Raw genomic sequence first — 20,989 nt, forward strand, 5'->3', positions numbered from 1 at the left:
CTGGATTATTCCAGGGACACGGGCTGTGTGGAGGTGAAGAAATGGTCTTGAAAAGGGCTTCACAGTGTTTCATTGTATTCATCCAAGCTCAAGGTAACTTGTCATAAATTGATAAAGAGACAAGTAAGGGAAAGAGGTATTATTATGCTAGGGACACTGCAGAAACCAAAGCTGCCTATACTGTGATTGCAGCCCTATCAAAGAGCTCTGGAAGGGACAGCAATAGAAGCAACCTTAGAAGAGGGACAAGTCATTGAGGAGAAGGGCCGGGCTGGGTGAGAAGCTGGTGTGTCCATATTGGCTACCACATCATTGATGGAGCCATTCATGTAAGGTGACATGTGAAGTCATGAGTCTCAATATCAGAATGAATTGGGTCACCAAATAGCTTCCACAAAAATTCCATGCAATACTAGGGTAAAGTTGGTCAAATTAAAAATATTCATCATGGCCCTGGCAGGTTGGCTCAGTGGTAGAATGTCGGCCTGGCGTGCAGGAGTCCTGGGTTCTATTCCTGGCCAGGGCACATAGGAGAAGCGCCCATCTGCTTCTCCACCCCTCCCCCTCTCCTTCCTCTCTGTCTCTCTCTTCCCCTCCCGCAGCCGAGGCTCCATTGGAGCAGACTTGGCCCGGGCACTGAGGATGGCTCTGTGGCCTCTGCCTCAGGCACTAGAATGGCTCTGGTTACAACAGAGCAACGCCCCAGATGGGCAGAGCATCGCCCCCTGGTGGGCGTGCTGGGTGGATCCCGGTTGGGTGCATGCGGGAGTCTGTCTGTCTGCCTCCCCATTTCCAACTTCAGAAAAATACAAAAAAAAAAAGAATAAAAACAATATATTCATCATACTTAACATGGGAAGTTTATCATAACAATCTACCTCGTGGCATGTAGTAGATTTTAAATCACATGCCTTTAGAGCAATGCCATTTTCTTTCAAAAGTCTTTTTGTTTTATCCCCTCAGAATCTTGAAATAAAAGAAATGTATATAAAGACAACAGATACATATGGTCAATTTCTTATTAACTCAAACTCTCACACTTTAGTGATCGTGTATCTAGTCAACAGGTATTCATAGAGCTGCTTCTGTGTAGCTGGCACCAATCTGTGGCCCACAGAGCAGCAAATAAAACAGCATGACCTCTATCCTTGGTAAACTGGGTCCCCTGATCCAAGGCCATAATCACACCCTTTATATACCATTTGACACAGGAATTAAAAATATCAAATAAATTTCAATAAATTTGTAGCAGTAGTTTTATGCTGAACTGAAAATTCTTTTTTTCCCCATTTTTAGTGATGTTCTATTATCAGCTGTAACATCCTGTTCAAGGCACTGACTGCTTCATGAGAGCTCTTTTCCCCACCAAACAATACCCTGATTGAGATGCTTCATCAGAAGACGATTTCTCATGATCAGCCATATTCTAAGCACTTAGATCACAATATGGAAAATTTTCAAAAGGAAGTCACTTTTACCAAGATGGAATGGCTTATGTGTGTAAACCCCATGCTTCAACTACAAGTACATCTCAAAAATACTATTATGGGCTATCATTTACTGAGTGCTTCTTGTATGCCTAGACTATTCTACCCCTTTTGTTCATGCTTGAATATAATCTATGCAAAACTATAAAAAGTAAGTGCTAATCCTATTGTCTCTACTTTACAGATGAGGAAACTTAGGCACCAAGAGGTTAACAACTTGCTCATAGACACAAAGTTAGGATGTGGTTCAGCTAGAATTCAAATCCAAAAGTCTGCCTCCAGAGCCCACATACCATTGGTTAGACCAACTGGTAAGGAGTCTGCCTTCATCATAAATATAAATTGCATATTATAGGTCATATTAGTTTTTATCTTCTGGAGAAATTTAGGAAATAAATTGAAAACTTCATAGTGAAACAATCCATTATATATGACCTTAAAGAAAGTTGTAAGAAGTGAGAGAGAGAAAGCTTGACAAAGATGACATGATTATGAGAACTCTTTAGCATTACTATAAAGGTGCAGATCCAGGACAACATCAAGGTGGGCGAACTCTCTACCAAGCTGTTTAAAAAACTGGTGTTCCTTGAGCTACGCATGCCTAGTAGAGGTGGACCTGCAATGATGCCCCGGCCAGGCTCACATTTATTTATACACATGGCAAAGCAGCACAACAGCATGTTAGAGGAGGCCCACCTAGAGAGCAGAAGCTCAAGTCAGGTTGTGACATACGTATAACAGCAGAACTTGCCTGGGAAACAACAAATGCTTATGTCTCGATTTGTGTTTGAGTACTGTCTCAATTTGTTTCCCATGCAGTGAGCCTAAATAACATCCTATTTGCTACAAAACCAGACAACAACCGGAAACCCTGAGAATGAGCACCAGCCGAAGTCATCAGAGGGGTAGCAGAGTTACTGCTGGCAGGAAGGCGAGAAGGTGGGTTGCCTGGGGCCCTTGAGTGAAAGGTAAGACTTGGGGACAGATGGCCTAGGGTCCCCAAGCTTCACTGGGGAATTTCCAAGGCAGAAATATGCCCTTGATTGTTCATTCACAGACTGGTATATTCTTCAAAATAGGGACTAGAGATTTATTAATTAATGCACCTCCCCACCCCTAGAAAAGTAGTGATGGGAGAGAGAACATACAGAAGCTAGTGTGCAGCCCCGCGGCTTGACACAGTCTGAATCTAAGAGACATTTGTCAGCATTAGTTTTTCTGTGCCTTCCTGGTTGGAGTTTCTTGGAGGAAAATTTTAGCTCCCGAAAGCTTGGTTTACCTTCCTGTGGTTGTGGTCAGTTCACTGGTTGTGAGGTGTGCTCCATGTTGTATGGGAGAAACTGACATCCAGGGCTTCCCCAAGGTTCGACGTTGACCCAACTACACACAAGAACTAACAAGGATGATAATGTCATACAGTAGTATATGGCATGTTGCAAAAAAGAAACAGTATATTTGAAGAATCATTACATCACACACTGTCAACATAAAACATAGCAAGTGGCTGATTGAAGCAATAACCTTTTTGTGGAGCAGTAAGAAGTGGAAATAGGATGTTCTCTGGGCAAGTGTCACAATTCAGGGGCAGCTGTGGCTAGCTGAGTCTACCCTCATTGACCATAACATCTCCCTGGAAACCCTAGTGGGCAATCCTGAGTTCCTGACACTAGCTTAATGCACCACATCAAAAAGGTTATGAGGCCAGCCCAGAGAGTGACAGAACCCCATGGAGTCAGACGGGCTGGTGCTGCCCTCTTTGGGCCTCTAGCCAAATCAGCTGAGAACAAGACCAAGGCCAGAGGCCTCAGAGAGAGTAGTAAGTAACCACACCTCCTTTAGGAGAAAAAGGGGTAACATTTATTGATCATGTGTTGAGAATGAATCTCCATACTCTTAATGCCCATTAACTCATTTATTCTTCCCAGTTGTTATGGGAATGTTGGCATTGCCCTCACAGTGATAGTAGTGCAAACAGAGATTGGGAAACTCATGTGAACTGCCCAGTGCACAAGCCTGGTGAGTCGTGAGATTGGAATTTATCTCCGTATGTGCTTATTAGAGCAGATCGGCATGTATACTGCGTCCAGCCAATTAAACTCAAGAACAGAATCTGGGTCAAGGCCAGAAAGATCTTGATGACCATGGGCTTACATTGAGCAATGTTTGCAGTACAGCTTATCACATTTTAAAGCCCCATTTATAAGATGAAAGAAAGCAGTTATAAAATACTTGATCGTGAAGACAGTGAGATCATAAATCCTATCACCTTCATATTTAGGAATATCTGCTCCTCAAACATGAGTATTATGATAATGAGTTTGATATTCTTTGGAATGTGTTCCAATGCTAGTAAGAGGAATCAATGCAAGCCAGAGCTGTCATGCCAGATGTGCTTTTAGATGACTTTGCACAGTATTTTCAACTACTTAGGCAAACCCACTAGAGACCTTTCAAAACATGCATTCTCTGCTGCTTGAAGAAACAGGTGGAGATAGTCTGACAATTCATTTACCTTGACTCCCAACATAATGTTTAGACACTTTCTAGACATATGTATCATCAAATGCTCTGTATTCCAATAGAACTTTTTCCAGCTGACCCAGATCATGACCTTAGATAGTAACTGTTTGACATGCTTTATGGTTTCTGAAATCTGAGGACTGTATCCTCGGGAGCAATCCCATTGATCGCTTATTTTACCCTGCATGCAACTCACTAAATATTTAGTTTCTCACTCAAATTCCCAGATGTGGCTCAGTCCTGCTTTATCTCCTAAAAATATACCAAATATAGGAAAGGAATAGCTAGGCTCAGTAAAGAATGATTAGCCAGTCTCAAAGCAAGCCTACTGACAAGCCTTATTTAAGACTTCAATTTTTCCTTCTTATTATTTTTTTAGGGAGATAAGCAAGTTAAAAACGGCGTCATTAGGATAGACCCTAACCCAATACAACTGGGGTCCTTATAGAAAGGGGAACTAGGAAACAAGCACATATACAGGACAACAACATGTAACCATGGAGATGACCATATCTAAGCCAAGGAGAGAAATCTGGGAAGATCTTTCCCTTCCATCTTCAGAGGGAGCATGGGCCTGTCAATACCTTGATTTTAGACTTGCAGCCTCCAAAAGTGTAAGACAATAAACATGTGTTGTTAAATCTACCCAGTTTGTGGTACTCTGTTATGGTAGACCCAGGAATCTAATATAGCTCTCAAGACAGATACCCTGACCCTGGAGCATAGCTAGAGTGAGTAACCCAACTTGTCCCAGGTTGCCCAGGACTTTGCCAGCTTTTAACACATAATGGCCACGTACATAGATGCCAGAATCAGACAACCTGGACCCATCTTTGCTCATTCTTAGCAATGTTGCTCTGAGTCTCAGCATTTTCAGCTACAAAAAGACCTACCTCATAGTAGCATTGTATGGTTAACAAGGGCTAATCCATGTAAAACACCTAGAACATTTCCTGGCATAGTGAGCAGTTATGCAAATATTAATTGAGTCAATATTACCATACACAATTAAAGTCAGAAAGTGGTCATATAAAGCAATTTGCTTTCACGACAGTTAAATAGTAAAAGGATCTTAATTCAAAGGCTGAAATAGTCAAGTCCTTTGCCTGTCATTCATTCATTTATTCATTCCAATCCTGGTTTTTCCTCATTAACTATGAAATGGTCTTGACATTTCTTAGCACTTCTGCTCTTGAATAGTAAGAATCTACATAAAGCAAATCAAGGAGATATTGTTTTAACTATTCTGCGTGTTTATTTTCCATCTCCTTGCACATCCATGGAGGAGGCCACTCCCAGGCAACAGGTAAAAGTCAGGACCTGGTTCAGTGAGGAATCTTCTAATCAGTCCTAACTAAATGGGTTCATTTAAGAAGAGAGACTTGCAAATGAGGAAGTGTCAGTTCTCTCAAGATAGCTGGAGGGGAAGAAACATAATAAAGAAGGACTGACTCTGAAGTTGAATCTTGAATGAAACAAAGGCATGGCCAGTTTACTATGGAGGGTAAGGGTTAATGCGGAGAGGGGGACAGCATCAGCAAAGGCAGAGTGATGTGGAACTGCCTCACATGTCAGAAGACCAGAGGTTGGCATCTTCAGAGTATAATGAGCATGTGGCAGTCCAATAAGAGAAGAATTCTACCCACACTGATATCTACCCCCTTTAGCGTAATCAATGGGTGGGTCTTGCCTTCAAAGCCAGATTGGAAATTCATTGAGGAAAGTGCAGTAACATTTACTTCTTTGCATCCCCCTAGTAACATTTTGTTATAATTTATTAATAAAAGTAGTTAATTATATTAAGAACATTGTGCTGGGTGAATATATTTATACACACTTCTACATGAATTTATTAATTCCTAAATTTATTTTACTTGGAATCTGTGTGTTACCCTGTAGAATTGATCGTGACAAACTGTGTCCCATCACCCCTCCCATCCTTGGGCTTCCTTGAAACCAGAATCTGTCCAAACCTGCCACCCTCCTTCCCAGCCACAACTCCAAACTGTTCTGCATGAGCTCTAGCTCCATCACAATGGGGGATATAGAACCAGGCTAAGGGAAAGCAGGCCTTGTCTAGCATAGAGGCCATGCCCTTGCTAGCTCCATTCTCATCTGTTCTCCTTATTTCAGCTGCCCTTGTATTGCTTGATTCTTCATTTCATTTTTTTTTCTGATAACTTTGACCACCTCTGCTTTATCTCTTCTGGGCCCATTTGCTCCCCTCCATATTAACCGGTCCACTGATCAGAACTGATGGCTTTCCTGGATGTGTAGTCTCCATCAAGTCCTTCCCATGCAAAAGGTATGAGGGGTTCTCAACCCTGGATGTGCATGAAATGAAAATCACCTGTAAAGTACATGTGAAATCAGTTACATAGCCTCCCTTCTGGAAATTTTGATTCAGCAGAAATAGGAGGAGCATTAGGTACCTGTATTTAAAAAATAAATGAATAAATAAACCCAGAAAGAAAGAAAGAAACCCCCCCACAAATTATTCATGCACAGCCAAGGATGAGAAGAAGCACTTTATTGGACATTATGTCAGTTTCCGTAGGCCTACCCTTTCCTTTGCTCTGTGAGTTCAGAGTTGTATCTGCCCATCCCAGTGTACCAAAAACAAAAACAGAGAAAACCATGTGTGTCAGTTAATGAGGCCCCTACAATGCCAGTTAATGAGGCCCCTACAATGATCTAGTCTGTAAGATTCAGTGCAGAAACAACATCTATAGGGAGGACACAGACATCTTACATTTTCACTCTGCCCCTCTGGTCATATCACTGATAATCATTAAGAAGTTTAGAGTAGGGGCCATAACATTACCTTACTAATAACTGCAAACCTGTTTGGAAATCAAGCTACAGTTTTTAGTCTTCTGAGCTGTTGTGAAGGTCATTCCATGTGAACATTCTTGGAAATCAGGCACTTCCAATGAAATCTTGAGAGTCAAACCACAGGCTCTCAAAAACTGAAAAACTAGAGGCTGGTATTGGTTATCACAGTGCCTGCAGTGGGGAACACAGTCTAACCGCAGGAGGCCACACGGACCTCCTGCCTCAGCCGATGTCTCCACTAAGCACAGCTAATCTCTCCTGCTGCCACTTCCCTTTGGTGTGGATCTTTAATCTCTGAAGTGTGCTGCCATTGTTCATTATCCCAGACACCAACAAAATTCAATTAGTTTCTGCAGGGATGTCCATTTCACAAAGCTGAATGTGTATGAAAGACCTTGGTGTAAGTGGGGTACTTATCAAACCAACACTTTACCATGTTATTCATTAGGCAAATAATTTAACATCAGGCCTCCTTATCGACTGGGCCATCAAGGGACAGACCAGCTCTTTGACAGGATTCTTTTATGAAGTCTTTTGTGTGAGAGAGAAAATCTTGGTGGAAGCCCTAATGAAAATGTCTGCGAATAAGAGCATTTTCTGCAGAGCAGATGCAGTGTGCACGGGAAGGGGTGCTGTAAGACCTTAAGTCTCATCTGCTATCTTGACATATATGAGGCCCAGGGGGATAGAAAGGTCTAACTGTGAATTCCTTTGCTTTCTCAAGATATGTCCCCCATCAGGCTCTATCAGCTGGACCAGCTGCACCATTTTCAGTCCTCTGCCTAATGTTTGCACCTCCTGACAGCCTACAGAATTTTTCAAATAAGCCCATCACATCCTCCTGTGGGAACCAGGGGTCACCTCACCCTCTTGTTACTATGAATCCTGCTTTCTGCAGCCTCTGCTTATTCACTCTATTCAAAGAGCAATTCCCATGCAGCCTACACAGTGTGCAGAGTCCTCTGCCTTGTCCCCCCTACCCCATCCCCAGACTGTGAGTGTTTACCACTAATAAACTGATGTCGATCTCCTCTGTCCAGTGTCAGAGTGTCAGGTGTCAACCGTCTTGTAGTATTTAAGGTAGAGCATCCCTCCCTCACACACCACTGATTGGACATGATCAGAGCAGGTGTTCAGGCCTCTCCTTCGGCAGAACTTTGGCCTTGGTGGTCAAAGAATGGGCAGTCAGAGCCCTGTCTTTCAATCTCAGCGTTTCCAATTGGCCATGTAACCCTTCTCAACCTCAGTTTTCCTATCTGGCATATAACTAGAATAACATTGGTCCACCTGCTTCATAGGTTTTTGTGACTTCTAATAATGATTTTTAATGAATTCCTTTAGTTTTTTTTGTCTGGGAAGCTTTTTATTTCTCCTTCAATTTTAAATGATAGTCTTGCTGGATAAAGTAGTCTTGGTTGTAGGTTCTCGTTCTGCATTACTTTGAATATTTCTTGCCATTCCCTTCTGGCCTAAGTGTTTCTGTTGAGAAGTCAGATTTCATCATTATGGGGGCTCCTTTGTAGGTGATATCCTGTTTTTCTCTAGCAGCTTTTAATATTTTCTCTTTGTCACTTAGCTTTGGTATTTTAATTATGATGTGTCTTGGTGTAGATTTCTTTGGGTTTCTCTTTAATGGAGTTCTCTGTGCTTCTTGAACTTGTGAGAGTTTTTCCTGCATTAATTTAGGGAAGTTCTCAGCTATGATATGATTGAACAAAGTCTCTATCCCTTGTCCTTTCTCTTCTTCTTCAGGAACCCCTATGATGCAGATGTTATTTCTCTTCATGTTGTCACAGAGCTCTCTTAGAGTTTCCTCAAACTTTTTTAGTCTCTTTTCTATTTTCTGCTCTGCTTCCATGCCTTCGTTCAACTTGTCCTCCAACTCGCTAATTCGACCCTCAGCTTCATCCATCCTGTTTTTAATTCCTTCAATTGTGGTCTTTATTTCTGATATTGTATTTGTCATCTCCGACTGATTCTTTTTTAATATTTCAATGTCCTTTTTTATACTTGCTATTTATTTATGTGTTTGTAATGACCATCCATTGTTGTTCTAAGAAGCCTAAGCATCCTAACAATCATTATTTTAAACTCTGCATCCAGAAGTTTGGTTATTTCCATATCACTCAGTGCATTTCCTAGAGGTTTCTCTTGTGGTTTCATCTGGATTGCACTTCTCTGTCTTCTCATTATGTCTGTGTGTTTGGATGTATTGTTTGTAGAGCTGGTTGAGTCTAGGCTTGGTGTTTTCTGCCTCCAATTTTCAGTTGTGTTATTTCTAGGTCTTCTTGGGTTGGCATCAGCTGTTATTTGTAATCCACTGTTGGATTTGGCTTTTCTAGTAGAGCCACTTTGAAGTCTCGATTTGATTGTACTAATAATGATGTTTTAATGCATTATAGACACTTCACTTAGTCTAGGATGAATGGAGTTACTGGAGACAATGGAACAGTTCCTCTGAGTGGCCTGGAATGTCTTCCTCATCCCTCCTACATTGGCCCCTGAGATGCTACCTGGAGGAGGCGCAGGAAGAAGAGAGAGAGAAGGGGGAGGAAGAAGAGAAAAAGAGAGAGGACAGTGGAATTATCCGAGTGCAGCAGAAGTGACAGGGTAACCACTTTTCTTGGGTATCTTTCAAGATGAATATTCCTAATTGTGTCACTATATTTCTGCATAGAGAGCCCTGTTTTGGCACGAGTTATAGGGACGAGAAAAGAGTCAGAGTCAATGTAAAGCCAGTAGCCACGGCCACCATCACAGATGCCTGGCCCGTGCAGGTTTGCATTTGATTCAGACAGATGGTAATAAAACAATGGAGCCAAGAACTCAAGAACTGGTGGGCCATTACCTTTAATCCTAGCTTGCACCCAGCGGGCAAGAAATACATACAGTGGGAAAACACTTCCCTTTCCATTCAGGGCTCCCAAAGCCACTGACTCATCCAAGTATTCCTAGAATCAAAGGTTTCTACCTCACCAGCCTTATTCACCTCTGTTCCCCATCTCCTTCTCTCTGCACAAACTCTGCACAAACTGGCTTCTACTTCAGCACTCTGCCATCTTGGTTGCCTCTACTTGCAATGCTAATTTCAGGAACTGAGAGTGAGCAAGCCCCTAGTCTACCCCATTTTATAGTGTAGAACTCAAAACCTTTAAGTCAATATACAAACAAGGCAGTCTCTGTACAAAGTCACTTACCTGAGGCATAAATGGGATTCCTCATAAAAGTGCACCACCCCACATCATGCAACAGTCAAAGGTGTGGGGGAAAGCTTAGTGTTGAGAAGATTTTAGGATTAAAAGGGTGGGAAAGGCTTAGTCTTAAAACTATGCCTTAGGCCTGACCTGTGGTGGCGCAGTGGATAAAGTGTCGACCCGGAAATGCTGAGGTCGCTGGTTCGAAACCTTGAGCTTGCCTGGTCAAGGCACATATGGGAGTTGATGCTTCCAGCTCCTCTTCACCTCCTCTCTCTCTCCCTCTCTGTCTCTCTGTCCCTTTCTCTCTCCTCTCTAAAATGAATAAATAAAAATTTTAAAAAACTATGCCTTAGGGCAGGGGTCCCCAAACTATGGCCCGCGGGCCACATGCAGCCCCCTGAGGCCATTTATCCAGCCCCTGCCGCACTTCCGAAGGGGCACCTCTTTCATTGGTGGTCAGTGAGAGGAGCATAGTTCCCATTGAAATACTGGTGAGTTGGTTGATTTAAATTTACTTGTTCTTTATTTTAAATATTGTATTTGTTCCCGTTTTGTTTTTTTTACTTTAAAATAAGATCTGTGCAGTGTGCATAGGGATTTGTTCAGTTTTTTTTTATAGTCTGGCCCTCCAACAGTCTGAGGCCCTCCAACAGTCTGAGGGACAGTGAACTGGCCCCCTGTGTAAAAAGTTTGGGGACCCCTGCCTTAGGGTATAAGGACCCTGCCTGCTTACAGCCTGTCCCCCACACCCAATGCAAACTATAAGCAAGCAAACATATACATCATATTTGCAAACTTATTTGACCCACAGTCAAGAATTAGCAAGACATGAGTCTGGTTTATAAAAAACATTATAGAATAACTTGGGTGACAGACAGTGTAAAGCCAGTAGGCACGGCCATATTCACAGCTGCCTGGCCCATGCAGGTTCTCATTAGATTTGGACAGATGGTAATGAAACAATGGAGCCAATAACTTGTGGGCCATTATCTTTAATCCTAGCTTGCACCCAGAGGGCAAGTAAAAACACACACTGGGCTTCAAAACCCACTCATTCAGTGCTCACAAACCTACCTACTTATCCAAGTGTAAAGCCAGTGGCCAGAGCCACTATCGCAGCAGCCGCCTGGCCCATGCAGGTTCGCATTGGATTCGGACAGTCGGTAAAGAAACAGCGGAGCCAAAAACTGATGGGCTATAGTCTTTAATTATAGCTTGCACCCGGCGGGCAAGTAAAAATACACACTGGGTTCCAAAACCCAGTCACATTCAGTGCTCACAAAGCCACTGACTTATCCGAGTTTCCTAGAATCAAAGGTTTCTAGCTCACCAGCCTTATTCTCCTCAGTTCCCCATCTCCTTCCTTATCCCAGATACAAACTCTACACAAACTGGCATCTCACTCAGCACTCCGCCATCTTGGCTGCTTTTCCTGGCCTCCTCCATGTGGCCTCCTCCCGCTGCTGGCTCTACTCTCTCTGCTCTCTCATGCTAACCTCAGGAACCAAGAGAGGGTAAGCCCCCGTTCTGCCCCTATTTTATAGTGTAACTTCACAACCTCTAATCCAATATACAAAATAGGGAAGTCTCCAATACAAAGTCACTTCTCTGAGGCATGATTGGATTGGATTGTACTGCCCCACATCAAAAAGGGTGGGAAAGGCTTAATCCCAAAACCAAGCCCCAGGCTACAAGGATTCTCAACACATTAATATCACCTGGGTGACGGCCTCCTCGTGGGCAATGTAATCTTTAACAAAGTGAGCATAATACATTTTATCTGCCCAACACCAAGTTTCCTAGAATCAAAGGTTTCTAGCTCACCAGACTTAGTCACCTCTGTTCCCCATCCCCTTCCTTCTCCCTGCACAAACTGGCTTCTCACTCAGCACTCCACCATCTTGGCTGCTTCTCCTGGCCTCCTCCATGTGGCCTTTCTCTGCTCTTGCCTCTAATGCTAATCTCAGGAACCGAGAGAGCAAGCTCCCAGTCTGTCCCACTTTATAGTGTAGAAATCAAAACCCTCAATCCAATATACAAACAAGGAAGTCTCTGATACAAAGTCACTTATCTAAGGCATAATGGGATTCCTCATGAAAGTGTACCACCCTACATCAAAAAAGGGTGGGAAAAGCTTAGTCTTAAAACTAAGCCTTAGGCTATAATGGTCCTGCCTGCTTACAGCCTGTCCCCAACACACATTAATAAAAACACGCCCATCCCAAGCAAAAAGGGCAACCAATATCATCACCTGGGCAATGGGCCTCCACATAGGCAGCACCATCTTTAACAAAGTGAGCATAATATATTTCATCTGCCCAACAGGCAGCTTTATATGTCTCATAAAACAATATATGGACAATTAAAACTTGATATATCATTTTCTCTCTCCTTTTTCCAAACTCCTTCAGCCTTCAAATCCTTACTGTTACATACAAAGCCTTCTCTGAAGCTCCAGTGATTGCATAGAATGATAAAAGCTTGAGATGGGCAGCCCTAATCTTCTTTTGTTCTGTCCTACAAAATGGCAAGGTTATAACAAGGGTGGGGCTGGGGTGGGAATAGAGCAGCTATAACTAGGGGCCTGGGAGTGGAGGGGAAGATCACATGATAGATAATTAGGAGAAATTTACCATATCAAGATATAGGGAAAATGGGCGTTAGGTAGACAGAAGTTCACTCCCAAAGCAGAGGAGGACAAGAGACCATAAAGAACTTAAACAGCAAGCAAGTCAGGAGGTCTTCAGGATAAAAGTCCCAGGAAAGAGAGCTTAGAGGTAAAGGGGAGAAGGGCTGATCCTGAAATATTTCCTATTCATTAGATATTTTAATTTTATATTGAAGATAATGAAAAGCATCACAGGATTTAAATGGTGAGTATGTGGTGCCATGGGTGTGGGTGCTATGATCAGATCTGTACTTGGAAAAGCTCACAGCAGCACAGTAAGTAGAATGTGAATACACTGGCAAATTGAAAGCTAGGAGGAACTGTCATGAGACTTCAGGCAAGAAATGAGGGATTGAGCTATTGCAGTGGCAGTGATGAAGGAATGGAGTGGGTTTGGTTTATGCCCTCTCCACGTAAAAGCAGCATTCAGGGTATAGAGTATGCAGAGCCAGTGGGTTTCTGCACCAACACTTCCACTTTGTAGCTGGGTGACCCGAAGCAAGTCCTTTTCATTCTCTAGGAGTCCTTTACTCCATCTGTAAAATGACAGGGTTGGACTAGATATAATACGATCTGTTCCAGCCTTCACACTCTGTAATTCTATGATTCTGGTCCAATTTGAACAGCACCCAAGGAAATCTGGTTAGTGAAATTCCCAAAAGACCTCATTATAAAGTGGTACCATAGAGGAGAGCTCCAGGCTAGTTATGGCAAGACTTCAGAAGACTATGATTAAAGATAATAATAGTATTTTGTTTTTATACAACACTTTCACACCTATAATCACCCATAATCTGCATTAATCTTCATCATATTATTGTGAGTCAAAGAAGTATAATGATGATTTTCTCCATTTTAAAGATGAGGAATCAAGTCCTTGAGAACTCAAAGGACTTTTTTAAGGTTCCAAACAAGTTATAGTGTTGTCTGGACCAGCGTCATGTCTCTGAATTTATCATGCAGATTTCTTCACATGACCTTGAACCTTCAAGGTTCCCTGAAACTTCCAGATGCATACCTAAATTAGGACCTCACCCAGTCCACTCCAATGAGCCCTGAGATAAAGTCATGAGGATCCACTTCAACTTGGCTTGTTAGATTAGTAGAAACGACTTTGTGCATTTATGACTCACTCATACTGGAGAAATACTAGGAAGAGATTCCATGTAGGTTAATTTTGAGAACAAAGGAGCCCTCAGTGTGGTTATATGCAAACAGAATCTGAAATTTTCTCATTTTTTATATGAGATACAAGTCACAAATGCAGCTTTTAGGCATTTTTTTTTTCCCAAGTAATTCAGAGAGCTGGACTGTTTATTTTCAGCCTGGAGTCCTGGCCTCGGAAAGAAATTGTAGAAACATTTAAGACCAAGGATTTTTTCCTTGCCTTTTGCTCTGCTCCATTGTTTTCGTAGGGAGGACTCATCGGGGGTCTGTGATGAAAGAAGAGAATAAATTTCTTGCAGAATTCTTATCCCTTAAGAGATGGGAAAGATCATGGTAGATTGTTTTCCTGTCCTGCTGGCTCTCTGGATCCAGCCAGATCAACGGTTTCCTCTACTTTCTCCATCCCAGCACATGTCCATATTAGCTGAATGGAGACTGAGTGACTTTAATGAAATAAAGGAAGCAGGGGATGCTGTTTATGTATTCACGATAGTCCATGAGTATCTGCTAGATGCCAGGCACTGTGTAGTTACTGTATATATGCCATTATTTTCAGTCTTATAAAAACCCTATGAAATAAGTTGCATTAAGTGAAGTAACTTATTTAAGATTATATGGTAACACTATAATTTGAACCCAGGAATGTATAAATCCAAGTCGTATCCTCATGATGCTATGTTCCAGTCCCATTGAGTCCCATTGGTCAATGTCCTGCTAACCTTAAAAGTTTATCCAAGAGGAAGACCTCATTTTACACAATATGACTAAAATCCAGAAGTCAAAAAGGGTACTTAGACAATAATTAAGTGGGAGTCAAATGAAAATTTGACTAGATAGATTTTTTCATGTTCTTTACATAACTTTATCTTTATCTCCCATTTGTTATTTCTGATGAGAAAATGAAGGCCAATAAAAGTTTATGTACAATATAATTAGTTCATTCAGAGTCAGGAGTCGAACCCTAATTTCCTGACCCATATTTTGGGGCTGGTTCCAATCCACCTTGTTCTCATCTCATCTAACTCTTTGTTCACCCATGATAAAGAGAAAATGATGGCAAATATAATCTTCAACACTTTAATGATTCTAGGGATACTGACGTTCTTGGTGTGTTAATACTTCTATAAACGCTATGCCTAAAGTCACCCATAGTAAAGGTCATGACTCAGACGAAGTCACAGAAAGAAACATTTATTGGCATTTTTACCATTCTTCTTGTTCCAGAACTGTTCAAATATTATTGGGTTAAGAAATGTGTTTTTAGAGAGATTTACTCCAGAAATTTTCAAAAGGAAATGACAAGAAATGGTTTCAACACTTTACAATTAAAAATACTCATCTAAGTCCCCTGAAAAGGAAGCAAGGAGGTGGCAAGGAGAAGCTGTAACAGAGACTTCATGAAAAAGACTCCATACCTTGTAATTAATGGGAATCACTAAAATCAGAAGCCAAGGCCATTAATCATTCAGCCAACTCTCCATGAGGTTGGCACCCGCCACTCATCCACACACCTTTAATGACTCAATTCACAACGGGCAAACTTGAACTGCAGGGATGATCCCCAGAGCGGCATTTAAACACGGCTGCCAGTGGAATGTGAACAGTGTCATTAAATCAATGAGTTTGTTCTCTTTTTAGTCCATAAATGTGTCCGAAAACTGTTTTTAAGACTGGGCTAGGAGGTGTTGCAATTGCTTCCAGGATTAGAAGAGATTTCTTTTTTCTCAATATATGGTAGGAATTCTTAATAATCAGACCCTAGAAGGAAAAGATGTGTTTTGTTAGAGGGTGAGCTTAAGATGCAGAGGAATGAAATGAGGAAGGCCCAGGAGGAAGGGAACATCCACTGGGTGGGGCATTGCACTATGTTTCCTTCCAATTCAAACGTATTTTTGTTCTTTCCTCAGTTAAGTATTGGAGTGATGTAGTTAATTGAGAAGACATAATGAAGCAAACTCTTCCTGGGTACTCCCGGCAGGATTGCAGGAGCACAGGGACTCTCCAATGAGAAGACTGGCAGGATAGTGTTCATTTCAAACTAGATGCCTCCCCAAGCCCTTACGGCACTCACCCAATAATTCTGTGCAGGGATCACTACCAAGTTTCTGGTGAAAAGAAAAATTTCTTCTATATATTTGATTCTAATTCTCCTGAGTTTTTACTAAACCTTAGTAAGCTAAATCTCATCTAACAGAAATATTAATTACATACATCTGACTACATGGACTGAACATCTTAATTTTATTAGAAAAGGAAAGAAAACTATTCTCAATACATTTTTAAAAATATTGTCTGGAAGAAGTCAGTACAGACTCAGTCTTCTCTCTTTCCAACAAATATGTACAGAGCACAGGTATGATATAGGATCGATGCTGTGAGTTTCATGGGCATTCATTCTGAAAACCGCATTATAAGGCAGTTCTGATTATTTTCATTTTATAGTGGAAGACATTGAGATTTCAAGAAGTTGAATGAACATCCCAAGATGATTCTCAAATAGTCTCCATGATTTTATTTTATTATTTATTTTATTAATTTTGACAGAGATAGAGAGAGGGACAGATAGGGACAGGACAGACAGGAAAGGAGAGAGATGAGAAGCATTAATTCTTCATTGTGGCACCTTTGTCACTCATTGGCTGCTTTCTCATACATGCCTTGACCAGGGGGCTACAGCAGAGAGAATGAACCCTTGATCAAGCCAGCGACCTTGGGCTCAAGCCAGCAACGAAGTGGTCATGTCTAGAATCCCATGCTCAAGCCAGCAACTCTATGCTCAAGCTGATGAGCCTGTACTCAAGCTGGATGAGCTTGTGCTCAAGCCAGCGACCTTGGAGTTTCGAACCTGGGTCCTACACCTCCCAGTCCAATGCTTTATCCACTGTGCCACTGCCTGGTCACGTACAAATTATCTCCATGATTTCAGAAGAAATATTTACTCCCAGGGCATGATGCATCCTCAGTAGTGAGGAAAATTATTACTGGTACCCAACAAACTGCAATTACAAGGAAATAACATGGTGAAACCACTAGAACTTTTTACTTGTTCTCCAAGCATACAAAGAAGTAAATTTACAAGGAAAACTTCTAGCCTTATAGTACATCAGAAAGTGAATATAGTCTTTTAAATTCTGTAAATATTATGTGTTATGGACTGAATTATGTTCCCCCCAAATCCATATTTGAAACGCTAAACCCCAGTACCTTGGCACGTGACTGTATTTGGAGATGGGACCTTTAATTAGATGGTTAAGTTAAAATTAGGTCTTTTGGGTAGGCCCTAATTTAATATTATTGTTGTCTTAATAAGAAGGGGAAATTTGGATACACAGGGGGACAAAAGGCCATGTGAAGAGCCATGAAGAGAGTGGCCATCTAGAGGCCAAGAAGAGAAACCTCAAAGGAAGCCCACCCTGCCAGCACCTTGATCTTGGCCTTCCAGCCTCCAGAATTGTGAGGAAATAAATTTCTGTAGCTTACAGCCACCCAGGCTGGTATTTTGTTATGGCAGCCCCAGCAATCAAATGCACTGTCTGTATGGAGGTGATTTTCTTATTCAGACAAAAACGAATAATGGATATAGTTGGTTTTTCTACCCCCAAAAGATAGAATATGTTAAGTCTTTTATATAATTCTGATCAACCCTGCTCCCTGATCTATCCAGACAGAGAAATGCAAGGCATAGGCAGCAAGTAGAATTAAAATATCTCCAATTTAGTTCTACCAATGAAGAACTCACAGCTTATTCATATGAATAAGATTTTAGCTAAAGGATCTAAATAAATATGTTCAATATATTCACAGAATTATAATCTTGGTGGTTTGTTAGTCATATTCAATATTGTTCACTAAAGAAACAGCACTATATGTGAAATTACATACCCACATAAATATAAATACATATATTTGTAAGGACAAATTCTGCATATATCTCTGGAATCTCAAAGATCTAAATAAGTGTGCCGTCCAACAGAAATTTCTGTGATGATGAAAGTGTTTTATATTTGTGCTATCTTAGATGGCAACCACTATTTATGTGTGGCTACTGAGCATTTGAAAGGTGGCTAGTGCTGACTTTGTTTTAGTTTAATTAAGGTAAATTTAAATAGCTGCATGTAGCTAGTTGTTATCATATTGGATAGTGTATTTCTAGATTATATGGGTAAATTGAAGATGGTTTCAGTTTTTATTGGAAATGAACAGCAAAGCCAAAGCCAAACAAACAAAACTTCAATGTCTTGTAATATTTTAGTACAGACTCTATTTTGCTTGGAAAATACTGATTTGACCTTTTTAAGAAATAAAAAAACAGAAAATTTAAAGCCTATAATTTTAAAAATTATTTTAAGTTTACCCAAGGAAACTTAAAAATTATAGAATTTTACACCTACAGGAGGTCTTAGAAACAGGTAGTTTTGCATTTCTGTTTTTAGGAAAGTGGACTGGGCCCTGGCCACATGGCTCAGTGGATAGATCATCGACCTGGCACACCAGAGGTCGTGGGTTCGACCCTCAGTCAGGGCACATATGAGAGGCAATCAGTAAGTGCCCAACTAAATGGAGCAACTGGGTGGGACAACATGTTGATGCTTCTTTCTCTCTTTCTTTCTCTTTCTTCCTTCCTCTCCTTCTCCCTACTGCTCTCTCTCTCAAATCATTGGAAAAACAAAATATAAAATTTTTTTAAAAATGAAAGAAAGAAAGCTGACTGGCCACTTTATAAAAATCTCCACACCATGTACCAAACCACCTCCCACTTAAGAGAGATCAATCACTACAAAACCATACTCAAAAACATCTTTATAAGAGAAATACAGGTTTCCAGGAGAAGCTGCAGCCATGGTGACAATGAGGACAGACACCTGCTCCTTCACCAGCCCACAGGGAGGCTCTCAGAGGTAATAGAAATGTGTGTGGGAAAGTCATGTGGAAACACTTTCTTGAAGATCAGCATTTCACCAACACCAATAACCTGAGGAAAGCTAATACTGTAACAGGAAACAGATAACTGTGTAATCTGCAAAGCTTTTAAAATAACATAATTCAGTATCTTTAGGGAGATAATCATATTCCTAAAAAATATAAAAAATGCTATGAAACAAAGTTAGGAGATGATGAAACAAGAGTCAGCAACTATGATCAAGAACCTAAGATTTTTAAATGAAAAATAGAATGGTAAAAAATAAAAATAATAAAAATAGACATCACTGATGGTAACCAGAAAACGAAATATTAAGTTGAATTCACACGGAGAGAAGATAGAAAATGTAACAAATATTCAATAATATAGAAAGTTGATCCAGAATTCTAAATCCATCTGAGTTTCAGAAACAGCAATCAGAAAAAAAAAAAAAATCAGAGAAGAGGTAGTATTTAAAGAAATTATGCCCGAAAAAGTCACCAGACTAAGGAAAAAAAAAAAAAAAAAAAGACCCGACTCTTTGGTTTGTAAGAATCTGGAAACCTGAAGAGAATTACAAACTACAACACGCTTTGACAGATAGCGGTAAAATTTCAGAAAATCGAGGGCAGAGAATTTCCTAAAAGCTGCTGGAAAGAAAAGGCAGACCCCATACCAAGGGAGAAGAGTGATATCAGCCATCTCATTAGTAAATCAGAGAGCACATTTGCTTTCTAGGTGACATTTTTTTTTTTCCTGGAAGAACACAGATGTTTGCCTGAGAATTTTAACAACAGTAGACCCTCCTACTTTTTTTTCATACCAATATCTCCTGACGCATCAGAATACTCATGCTCTCCTCTTGGCTCTCACTACATGAAGTTTCTATTCCAAAAGAGAACATTTGCTCACTTGCTGTCCACATGCTTTACTGACCCTGGAAGTTCCTCCCACCTGGAATGTCAGCCCAGTGTGAGTTTGCAAATGGGCCCCCACCTATGCAGGGCACAGAGAGACAGGGACAAGAAAGAGGCCACTCCAGAGTGGGAGATGGCAGTTTTACTAAATGAGAAGACTTACCTGCGAGGCTTGTCCTGGAGGCTACAAGACCAGTAGATTTCTGTACCTACCCTTAGAATCTGCAGCGTCCATGTAGGGACCTTAATGGAACTCAGTCACGTAAACCATCAGAGCGCCTCAGTAACTCACCGTTCTCAAGGCTGCATCCTTAAAATAGCTCTGGCTATGGAGATGGTGGGGGGAGTGTATATTCCAAGAACAAAGGAGCAGGCAGGGAGCTTGCAATTGTCTGGGTCCAGCTGCAGAATCAACCTGTGCCTGTCCATGACCTCTTCCAACGCTAATCTCTTTACCCCTTGAGATCAGTTCTTACGATGTTATCTGCCTCCTCAGATGCAATGTATCAGCAAGGCATTTTGCTAGTGTGGAGGTGGGTCCTTTTGCAGCTACCTGGCTGCACTTGAGTCAGATGCAAAATATAACACAGATCAAGATAATAATCCCCCAAATAAGTAACATTTTCTTTCCCACCAAGAGCTCCATGATTTATTAAGTTCCGGATCGCGGCTGGGGGCCAAATCCCTCAGCATGTTTGTTCACTTGTGTCCTCGTGTGACTTCATAAAGATGTGACATTAGCAGACTTATCAGGTATGAACATGCAACATTCTGTTTGGAGAATGGCACAGGCTGTCCTAGGGAGGCAGGCGATAATGCCCAAGGCCATCCTACTTTGGAAAAAAGCTTTTCTCAATAGAGACATTTCCGTGTTTAGTAAAGACGAGCTCTGTTGGCTATCCCGTACCACTTGCTGGGAACTTTTATATGTGCTAGAATGTCCTCCAGGCTGGTGGAGGGGAACAAAGGCAGCAGACAAATGATTGTACCAGTGAAAAGAAAAACAGAACTTCCCCAGCTGGCCTTGAGGAGAAGGAGGTTGGCAGCTTTAGCAACTTGACCTGGCTGTGCAGACCATACCTGTCAGCACTGGCAGGCAGGAGGAGATGGGCTGGGGCAGGATATGCCTAAACAAACCTCCCACCTATCCCTCTCTTCAATGGTGCAGGTTTCGTTCCAGGTAGTGAGTGCATTTCAACAGGTCTGGCTTGCACCAGGAAAATGATATCCCAGTGGAGACTGAGTAGTTGCCTCTCACCCAGGGGTGTGAAGCAACTCACCTACCCCAATAGGACACC

The 20,989-nt window shown here is 41.4% G+C and overlaps 1 protein-coding gene across 2 annotated transcripts in view; it reads right to left on the reverse strand.

The window, feature by feature from the left end:
- The window catches only part of LOC136383193 (urea transporter 2-like), a 447,877-nt gene extending 427,596 nt beyond the window's left edge, over window positions 1-20,281 (reverse strand). For both annotated transcript variants that reach the window (XM_066352823.1, XM_066352819.1), the window contains exon 1: window positions 19,984-20,281. The gene's annotated coding sequence lies outside the window, so the exon portion shown is untranslated. The remainder of the gene's footprint in view (window positions 1-19,983) is intronic.
- Between the last annotated feature and the right edge of the window lie 708 nt (window positions 20,282-20,989).

The sequence above is a fragment of the Saccopteryx leptura genome, chromosome 11 (assembly GCF_036850995.1).
Source record: "Saccopteryx leptura isolate mSacLep1 chromosome 11, mSacLep1_pri_phased_curated, whole genome shotgun sequence".
Taxonomy (NCBI): Eukaryota; Metazoa; Chordata; class Mammalia; order Chiroptera; family Emballonuridae; genus Saccopteryx; species Saccopteryx leptura.